Source organism: Oxyura jamaicensis, chromosome 4 (genome assembly GCF_011077185.1).
Source record: "Oxyura jamaicensis isolate SHBP4307 breed ruddy duck chromosome 4, BPBGC_Ojam_1.0, whole genome shotgun sequence".
NCBI classification, from domain to species: domain Eukaryota; kingdom Metazoa; phylum Chordata; class Aves; order Anseriformes; family Anatidae; genus Oxyura; species Oxyura jamaicensis.
The window spans coordinates 86,163,176-86,174,010 of record NC_048896.1 but is presented as its reverse complement, the minus strand read 5'-3'; positions in this window follow the sequence as shown (position 1 = coordinate 86,174,010).

Here is a 10,835-nt window from a genome sequence, read left to right as displayed (position 1 = left end):
TGCACCTAGACATTACAAACATATGGAATAATGACAAATAATGACAAAGAAAAGAAGCTAAAGTAACCCAAGTCATCCAAGCAACCAAAGAAAATAATGAGACTAAACTACTAAAACTGAAAATGCCACTATGTTCCAGGGTTTTGTTTCTATTGCCATCTTTTGCATATGGGCAGGCTGTGACTGCCCCTTCTGGATTTTATGTATTAGTATTGTGGCATTATTTTTTATTTTTATTTTAGAGGGAGATTTCCATGCTAATCGAGAGACATAATCTCATGCAACAGATTTCTATATTGCCAAAACCAACATACATGTTTCTGTCTTAAAAACTTGTGTTTCTTCAAATTCCTCTGGAAACTCCTGCACTCATAGTCTATTTGTAGAATGAAATCAGTTCTTTCTGGATAGAACTCTGGACCTTTCAGCAGTTCTGGAAAAAAAAAAAATAGATAAGTGAAGTAATATATTTTAATTTTATTGAGGTAGCTAACCAATAAATATGGACTTCTTGGTTATTGCTAAATGAATGCATTTCAATTGAAGTACCTCCAAAAATAAATATCTTTAACATATTAAAGAAATAAACTTCATAAGCTTAGAACTAGCAGCTGTGTGCTAAGTGCAATCTTTTCCATTAATTTTAGTTCATTAAAAAGTATTAATTAATGCAAATGCACAAAATAACAGTATATTTGTAGGTTTTTGCTGTATAGAGTGTCTATATTAAACTGATTTTAAACCTGCTTTAATTATTTCTCTTGATCAGTAGCCCATACAAATACTTTCACTGACTCGGAAGCTGTATGAGCAATTTCTGAATAAAGAATGCACAGCATGCTTAGAATTTAAAAACTACTGTTGTAATTTCTATTACTACAACTGGATAATTGGGTCAAAATTCTGCTTCCTTAGCTCACATTAGGTTATTGCATTCAGGCCACAAGCTATTGTAAATACAAGGTGCTTGTAATTTAACTTTTGATTTTCTTTGCTGAGATACTAATGATCTATATGATGTATCTTCATTAAATCTGCACTCATTTTTATTGCTTCTTTTGTGAGTGTGAAATGCAACCTCATTGACAAAAGACAAAAAAAGGCAGAGGTATTTAATATTTTTCTGCATCAATCTCTTCTATACAGATCAAATTCAGTTAAGTGGTTAGAACATTCAGTATCACAAAGAGAAATAAAATACCAGCACAGAATAGAAAAAGAATACGTTTCACTGCTCTTTGACAAGCTGAATCTTTTCATAACTGCTGGCTCTGATGGATTTCATTCAAGATAGTTAAAGAAATGACTGAAGCAATCTCAACACCATTTGGGATTTTCTCAGAGAATTTTCGGATGGGAGGGTAACATACTCTAAGACAAATATAGCTCAGACTTTTCAAAAAGTTCTGGAAAAAAAATAATCTGTAAGAAGCCATAGGATAACTTAAAAATGGCAAAATCATGTCGAAATGCTAGAATTTCCTTCTGTAATAACATGGGTGACATCATGAGGCAATAGTAGTAGTACTAAATCACATATGTCTTAACTCATTTCTGGAACTGTCTCATATGATATTCTCACATGAAGGCAGAGAGACATGGGTTACCCTCCTGTATGGTGGATGTAACACTGGTTATCATAGAATAATAGAATCATTTAGGTTGGAAAGGATCTCTAAGATCATCTAGTCCAAATTTATGTATTCAGTAGGAATAATTACCAACGTCCCTTTCTCAGAATAAATAGACAAACTGAGTGGGATTTTGTAATGTTTTATTCTTGATCTAGATAAGGTTTTTACAATTGAAAATTAATTAGTAGTGGAAATACAGGTAGGGATCTACTTGGAGGTTCTTCAGGACAGGAAGAAGAGATACCACATTGCATAAGACTAAACTGGGAACTCAGAACATAACCTGCAAGATAAAGAAGGCAGCCCTTCCTCTTCGATAAGGATCAGAGCATGCATTTTTATGTTCTGTAATTCAATACAAAATGTTGAGATATTGAAGAGAGTTCACAGGAGAACAAAATGAACAAATGAACTCAGAAAAAAATGCATTTTATGAGAAGATTTCAGAGCCTTGTACAACTTGGAGAATATTCAGGGGAGACAAGACAATGATATTCAGATTTGCAAAAAGTTGCTGCCAGGAATAATGGAAGAATTTGATCTTCACCTCTGTGGTTAATAGGACATAGCAGGCTGAAATTCTGGCAAGAAAAGTTCAGACTGGAAAAACTGTCCAGTAATAAAGCTAGTAAAACTCTGGAGTAGGTTGCTTAACTATTGCATAGTTTTATGCAACATGGTGTAATGTGTAAAAATCCAGTAACCCCTGTCCTCCCAACATCTGTGTGGCCAACAGACTTCTATAGGGGTCAGAGGGAGTCATCAGAGTGTAACAAAACAGTAAATTGGTAAAAGTAAATTATTTGGGGGGAATTCCTTGGGAAATCATTTATCAACTAATAAACCTCCAGGAAAGTACATAATACACTTGTTCATAATCATTCCCCAACTATTGTTTGCCCATGGACTGAAACCAGGTAGAGAAGATAAATAAAAAAATATTCAAATATCAAGCCATGTAAATGTAATTGGAAGGGAAACAGAAAGAAATGATCAAAGCAGTGCTCATTGTCACAAGTGCTATACAGACTCTGCCTGGGACCAGACCAGTATCATTTAAATGGGTTAGAAATTTGGATCTCCATGCAAGAACTGAAAGAAGTTCCTATCTGGAAGACATCCTGTTTTGCAGTAATACCTTGACCTAAATAGATCTGTCTAGGATATGATTCTAGGATCACCGTAACAGAAATTCAGCTTGCAGTGACATCAGGCTTTGAGGCTGGGCTATGAATAATTTATTTATTTATTTATTTATTTATTTTTATGATAAAATTGATTTAAACTGGAGCTAGCAGGGAAAAATACATTGTTTTAACAGAAATATTCAGGTGTCAAAACCTTTTCATTGTTTTCTCAGAGGAAGAAATATGACGTGTTTTGTAGCTTCTCCTGATCAAATGATAAGAGTTTGTCAAAATAACCAGAGCCTTGGGATCAGGGAATTTGCCTGGAAGTTCCAGATTCAGGTCTCTATCCAGAGTTCCTGCTGAGGAATTTTATTTTATTTATTTTTTCCCATCAGAAGACAGTGTTATTGAGCATTTTCAACACTGATAGCTTGAATCAAAGTTATTAAAAGTGGAACAATCAATCCCTTCTGTTTGACCTCCAATGGAGAAATATTGCTTCATCCATCAGACCAGCATCAAAGTAAGTCATCTTTCTTCTACCTGAGATATGGCTTAGAATATATTTTAAAAGGCATATATCAGTTTGTCTTTTATTATTATTATTTTGTTATTTTGCAGATAACATCTTTAACCTTGATTTTTAATAGAAGTTAGGTTCTTCTTTTCATACTTTCTTAAGTGTCTTAGCTCAGGTTGTACATTAGCAGCCTGAATTTGATCTTATAACACTCTGACATTGGGACAGTAACACTGACTTCTATTCCTGACTTAGACTGTTCAATCACTACCCAAATCAGATATCATTTACATTAGTATAAAACATAAACACTTAATAAAATAAACACTTAAAAACGTAAACACTTAAGGGGATTCAGTTCTCTTAACTTAAGACATATTAACTTAAGACATCTGTGACATAGAAATCTGTGCCTGAGTCATCCTAAAGTCCAACTTCTAGCCAATGGAGGGAAATTTATCAGACCAAATATATGTGCCTATTTTAGGATGAGATGAATCTTATTCTAAGAGCAACTGATTCTGCACACTGACTGAAAGAAGTGCCTAGGACTGCTGGGAAGTCTGCAGACAACTACACTTAATCAGATTAAACTAACTTTTAAAGTCAATGGCTGAAACTAAGCCCTTATCTGGGCATATGGAAGTATATAATGAAAGCAAGCCCCAGTGTGTTCACAGCTTGGGGCCCTGATCCAGCTGACTCCTGCACAAGCAATCTGATAGATAAATCAAAAAGTTAAAATAAAGCATGGAATAAAGCTAGTATTAATAGTACATCCCCCAAATATCTTAATATTATACTGATACTCTGGCCTGACTATGGGTCTTTTAGCTTGAGGTCTCTCAATACAACACCCTCTGCAACCCTGAATAGTCACAGAATCACAGAATCATCTAGGTTGGAAGAGACCTCCAAGATCACTGAGTCCAACCTCTGATGTAACACTAACAAGTCCTCCACTAAACCATATCCCTAAGCTCTACATCTAAACTTCTTTTAGAGATCTCCAGGGATGGTGACTCAACCACTTCCCTGGGCAGCCTATTCCAGTGACTAACAACCCTTTCAGCAAAGAAGTTCTTCCTAATATCCAACCTAAGCCTCCCCTGGTGTAACTTTAGCCCATTCCCCCTCTTCCTGTCACCAGGCACGTGGGAGAATAGACCAACCCCCACCTCGCTACAGCCTCCTTTCAGGTACCTGTGGAGTGCAATAAGGTCACCCCTGAGCCTCCTCTTCTTCAGGCTGAACAATCCCAGCTCCCTCAGCCGCTCCTCGTAAGACTTGTTCTCCAGACACCTCATCAGCAACCCTTCTCTGGACTCACTGGAGCACCTTGACATCCTTCTTGTAGCGAGGGGGCCCAAAACTGAACACAGTACTCGAGGTGTGGCCTCACCAGAGCTGACTGCTGGGGGACAATGACTTCCCTGGCCCTGCTGGCCACACTGTTTCTTATGCAAGCCAGGATCACAGCATTGCACATCATCCATCAGACTGTCTTTGCAGAACAGCTAAAAACCTAAAACCAGACTGAGAGTCTCTGTCTTGTCTGACTACCTACCCAAGCCATTTTGCCAGCATTTATGTAATATTAAAGAACACCTTAAATTGTTTCATTCTTAATGAAACTTCCTTGGACATATATTGATATGTTCTTGGGAGCAGGTTTACTTCTGAGTGATTATTTTTTCCTAATTGTTCTTCAGTAAACCAGCAAATTCACTTTCCAGAAAAGAAAATGTGAGATTTAGAAATCAGAGCATTGAGGGGTATTTATGATTACAATTTAGCTTTTTAGCACTCCCTGTGAGAAATAATTTAGTAAGACTGACAATAGAGTTCAGACATTCAGAAAGCCTGCCAGGCTCTGAACTACTTACTACAGTCAAAATTCTGTGTGTTCCTAGCATGCCTCATTAAAGTATTACAATGATGCTGCATAATAGTGTATTAAAATGGTAAGGTTAAGGAATAGCCACTTGGATATGAATGATCAAGGCTATTGAGAGCATTGCAGAGAATGTAGAACCTGTTTAAATGTGCACAGGTTTCTCATGCAGAGTAGACCATTGTTCAATTAGTTTTACGAATTGGTATCCTTTGAATTACAACCCTCCATGTGATGGCAACTAAGATGATGGTCTTCACTTACAGAAGACAGTGCCCAGGAGAGGTAATGAAGACTTACCACCCTTGGATGGAATCTGCTTGTAAATAGTCCAATATTGAAACTCTAGCCTTCATTGGTCTCCAAAGCCTTTCATGAACCTCCTTTTGGTGGCATGCCATGCTCCTCGAGGTCTAAGCATGAAGCACAATATTGCTTCCTGCAGCATCATGCTTAGATCCTTGAAATGTTAATTTTCATTTGAAGGCAACAGTCTGCTTTAATGTTGATGCTGTTGGTAATGATGGCTTTGATGTCATTATCAGTGCTGGATCAACTCTAAATGTTGATTTATCCACAAAGTTCTGAAGAGGCTTACAGAGTTTTCCTGTTTATTTCATCTGGTCTTATAAAAGAGGCCTCTATCTGCTGGTCTTATAAAAGATATTTGTCTCTAAAAAGTTGTGTCATTTTTATTCACAGACCTTAATGGCCATGTAGATTCTCCATTCTTGGAGACTTTTAAAACTTAGTTGAACAAGGCTCAGAGCAACCCAATCCATCTTTGAAGATGGTTTTGTTCTGAGCAGGAGTTTGAACTACATGATATGCCTAAGTTCCTTCCAAATTATAACAGTCTATGGTTTTATACGGCTTAAACCAGGTAGATCTCAAATCTGTTCTTTTGAGGTCTTTGTTATGAGGGATGTGATCAAATATTTTAATTCTGATAGCACCTTGATCAATTCATAAAGACAGATTCTCAGAAAGCTATGAGAAAATATGGAGAAACATGAGTGAAATTGTAACGGATACCACAAGGTTCCTTTTAACTGCTTTGGCTTCTCATGTAACAACTGGGGATGGTTTTCTGCAGGTTTGCCCATTTTGCATTTTTCCCTCAATGAAAAGAACATTTCAACAGAGAATGCAGGGTACTAGATACATTTAGTGAAAAGTATATATGTGAAATGTATGTGTGTACACTCTAGGATATCCAGCAGCATAGCTTAAAGAAGTATCTCAGTGATGTGAAAGAATGCCTCTCCTTCATGCTAGAAAGAGATCTGGGTATGAAAGAGTGTGTTGCAATTTATCACAGCTGTATTATGTGCATATGTGTTTAGGGGGGTGGATGTAAGGAGAGAAATAATTTTATCAGAGGATTGGAGCATGGATTTATTTTTACAGAAGAGCACATACAGTATCTTCAACAGAAATACATGGTTGAATTTCCACTATAGAAGAGAAAAAAAACCTACTTTACATTTGAAGGAAATTTATAGTCAATATCAAGTAAATTGGTAATACAGAATTTGTTATACCATTGGATTTGAAAGAAAGCTTTCATTTTCTGCAAGTATTTTGGAACATAGTACTGTGCATTTATAATACCCATATCATAAATACCGTTCATTTTAATAGTTCAAATATTTTCTTAATTGAAAAACAGCTCCAGAGCAACAAGGGTAGTTGAGTTTTTTACTTTAAATAATATTTTACTTCACTGAAAATTATTATTACTAGTGAGGGCTCATTTATATAGTACAGTATAATTAAAAATGATGCACTGATTTGGTTATTCTCTGTGGCCTTGAGCCTGCAAATACACGTGACTAACTTTATGCAAAACAGTCTTAATGCTAAGTTGCAAAGAAATATTCAATCATTTATAAATCCTTAGAGGAAGAACTCTTTTTAAATTGAAGATATATACAGACTTATTCTAGTGTTCAGGAAGTTCTGCTGCATCCATATTGTTCTTACTGTAAATTTTAATCCACTCATCATCAATAAGAGTTCATATTTTAGTTTACAGAAAGAAAACCAAACTTTATGTTTCCATCAAATACGGAAGATAAGATGGGGGAATTGTGATTTTTTAATTTTATTTATTATTTTTTATTTTTTATTATTTATTTATTTATTATAACCAATTATTTTTGTTAACCAAGATTAATTGGTACCTATGGCTTTGATTTAAATTAAATTAACAGACTGAAATTCAAGAGCAGTTTAAATGTTGCCAACCCAGACCAGGACCTTATGAAGCCAAGAAAAACTCACTCAGCTCAAATTCCAAATACCTTGTGAAAAAAAAAAAAATGTATATAGTAAAATATATATATATATGTATATAGTAAAAAAAAAAAAAAAAAAAAAAAAAAAAAGTTAGTTATTTACAGATCTTGGCTCACATTTTCTTGTAGCACAAATCAATTTGGCCTAGAATTTGTTGGATAAAATGTGTTTCCTGACACCCTGTTCAGGTGAAAAAACCTACAAAAACTTTTACATTAATGTTTACAATCATTTACAATACGAGCTGCTAAAGAGAATCAGTCTCATAATTTTGTCCATAAACAGCAGTAGGATTTACTGGGGGGGTAAGCCATCTGGTGAGGATATAAGGGATTTTGAGATTATCAGTAATGACCCTTTTGCTAAGGTGCCTCTAGCAGTCTATATTCTATATTGAACCACATGTTGAATCCCATGGGGTGTTGATGTATGAGCTCTGAGCTAGAAGGCATAAACCTGCACCAGTCTGCTGAGACTTATTGGCTGAGTCAATCAGAAGTTTATCTAAATGGCTTTGAACAGGAGGTAGCCTCAAGACACTGGGCAGAATTAGTACGTGGCTGTCTGCCTCAGACCATGTAGATATGACTGATAAATCCTCACCTGCTGCCTAGACCTAACAGTCTGTGCTGGAGGTTTGCAGTTTCACATGCTAGTCTTCACTGCCCACACCAATCCCCCCCTGCCCCCCCCCCCCCTTTTTTTTAAAAAAAAAAATCTGTACAAACATGGTGATGAAAAAGCTCTATTTTATCTGATAGGCTTATATTAAAGGACTTCAAAAATGTATCTTATTGTAACTTGTAAAATTACTTTTATGAGCTCAGAGACTAAACAGGAAACATGATGGATTCCATTCTTAAATAACAAAAGAACCTGCCCAATATATTCTTCTCATTCACAGCAATCTTAATAATGTCTGAGCAAACCTGTTTCCACAGGCCTCCTTCCTGACCACTAAACATAAATACCACAGTGCTTTTGCTAAATGACCAGACTAAAACTACATCAGTATGGTTAATGCATCATTTGTCATAATGACAGAAACTTTCACGGATTTGTTTTTATTTGGGAACTGCATACTTCAGAAGCCATACTCAACAGAGAAGATAAGATTATTAGAGCCCATTAAGAAATTTTTGGATTTTAAATAAAACATGAGAGGTGCCTCTATCTTATGTTTTAATTGGGTAGCTAAACTTTTTGCTATTTTAGAATACACCTGTGCACCATTACCAGTGTTATTTTGAAAGTAGTATATTATTTTCATTTACTTTGTACAAACATTATTCTGACCAATGACAAATTCTACACTAGTGACACAAAACAGTATTGCATGTTTATTAGAGAAGGTAAAGTCCATAGGAGGCACACATACTGAAGTGTCAGAGGACATAAATATTATGCACGCTTTCAGAAAAGTCCAAGCACACCAAGCCACACCTACAAAAACACATTACTCACTTGAGGCAGTGAATGGGTCAGGAGCAACAGTATTTAGAACACAATCAGAAATTCAGTAAAAGAAAATAATTTGATTAATTTTTGAGAAGTTTTTGTAAGGCTTCAGTTTAGATCTAAGCCTATTGCTGCAAACTAAGCAATAGATATTTAAACAGGACCTTGTTCATGGACATTGAAGTACATCTGTTTCTGTAATATAAAGAATCTTCCCCTTCATTTACCTTTTTGGGAGTGAGGATGCTGCAATAGCCCAAACTGTGTGGTTTGAGCAATGCAGCTGCTTGTTGTGCTCATCTCCTGCTCACATTTCAGCATTTTTCAGCACATCTATTTGGAGCAGAATTAAAGTGTTTGCCCTCAGAGTGAACCCAGAGGAATGCACAGCAAAAGACCAGCAGGATTCTGTTCTAGCAGTGACTGTACAATGGCTGCTGCTGATTTATTTTTTTATTTTATTATTATTATTTTATTTGCTCCCATCACTTTTAAATTGAAGTTATTTAGTTTTAATTTCCCAAAGTGTTGGGTATACGGTTTGCAGTGTGTTGGTGTTGATATGTGTAGGTTTCTTTGTGATGGAGGGAGCTGTAGATGTACATTTTCAGATGTATTTCATTCACTTCAGACCATTGTCTTCCCTTCCCTCAACTTCTCCTTCCCTCAACTTCTTTCACTATGACTTTTTCTTCTAGTGTCCCAATGCATCAGACTACCTCTAGTTCACTTCTGAAAACCCAAATACCTTCTACCTTCTCATAATCTTTTCCCACTTACAATGCTCTGTCCTTTACGTGACAGTTTTGAAGGGAATACAATAACCTGAAAAAGTTATTTTGACTATTTGGAAGATCTTTCCTGCTGTGTACACAGTTCATTATAATTCCTGGCTGCCTTGTGGGCTGCCTGTGCTGGACATACAACAACATACTACAGATTCCTTGGATCTTGCAGAAAGGTTTGTTTTCTTGCTTTTGTTGTTGTTTTTGTTGCATCTGAACTCATTTATCAAAGCCAAATGCTAAACCAGAGATTAACATTTGGTAAGAACTTCCTGAGCCTGACTGGTAAAATGATTAAGAAAACAAAAAGACTTTTTATGATGTTGCAGAAAATGCTAATCTTAATTTTAACAGATCTATGTTCTAAAGCTGAAATGAAATAACATTTTAAATGGCCAAATTGAATGAACTGAAAAATGCACCATCCGGAAAACCTTCCATCTGACTCCCAATTGACATCTTAACTAGATCATTTTAGTAAACAAGTAAGAAAAAGAATTGAAAAGAGGAAGATTGAAAGGGAATGAAAATGTCTGTGTAAAAGCTAAATCCCATAGTTTTATGAGTTCCAGCTGATATCAGAGAAAAGCGGTAATTACCAAGTAAATCTCTCATGCTCATCAAATGACTGGAAGGTTTTTAATGCTGGCAAAACAACTATTGATCTTCCCCAATCAACTTCCATATCACAAGAAAAGGAGGATATTTATCATTGTTGGGCTTTTATGCAGTTATTTCATTGCCACTTTGAATTCTCTTTTCTAATCCATTGATAAATAAACTGTTTTATAAATAATTTTATTTTACAATCCTTTATAACTAAAGAAAGAAAGAACCACTTTGACATCCCAATCAAACACACTGTGATTGCAATAAATTCTTACAAAATCTCACTGCCTATCCTCATTTTCTGTCCTTCTCTTCAGCAGTGCTCCAGTGCCAGCACCATTTCAGTATGCACGTCATGGACAGCAATGCCCTCTCATAGCAGGCTCTTCCACTGCATTTGGTCTGTTTGATCATCTGGTCTGTTTTCATTAAACCTTTTTTTTTTTTTTTTTTCCATGTCAAAGTAGCTAAAGCATCTTTTTGTAACTTATCAAGATTCCCTTC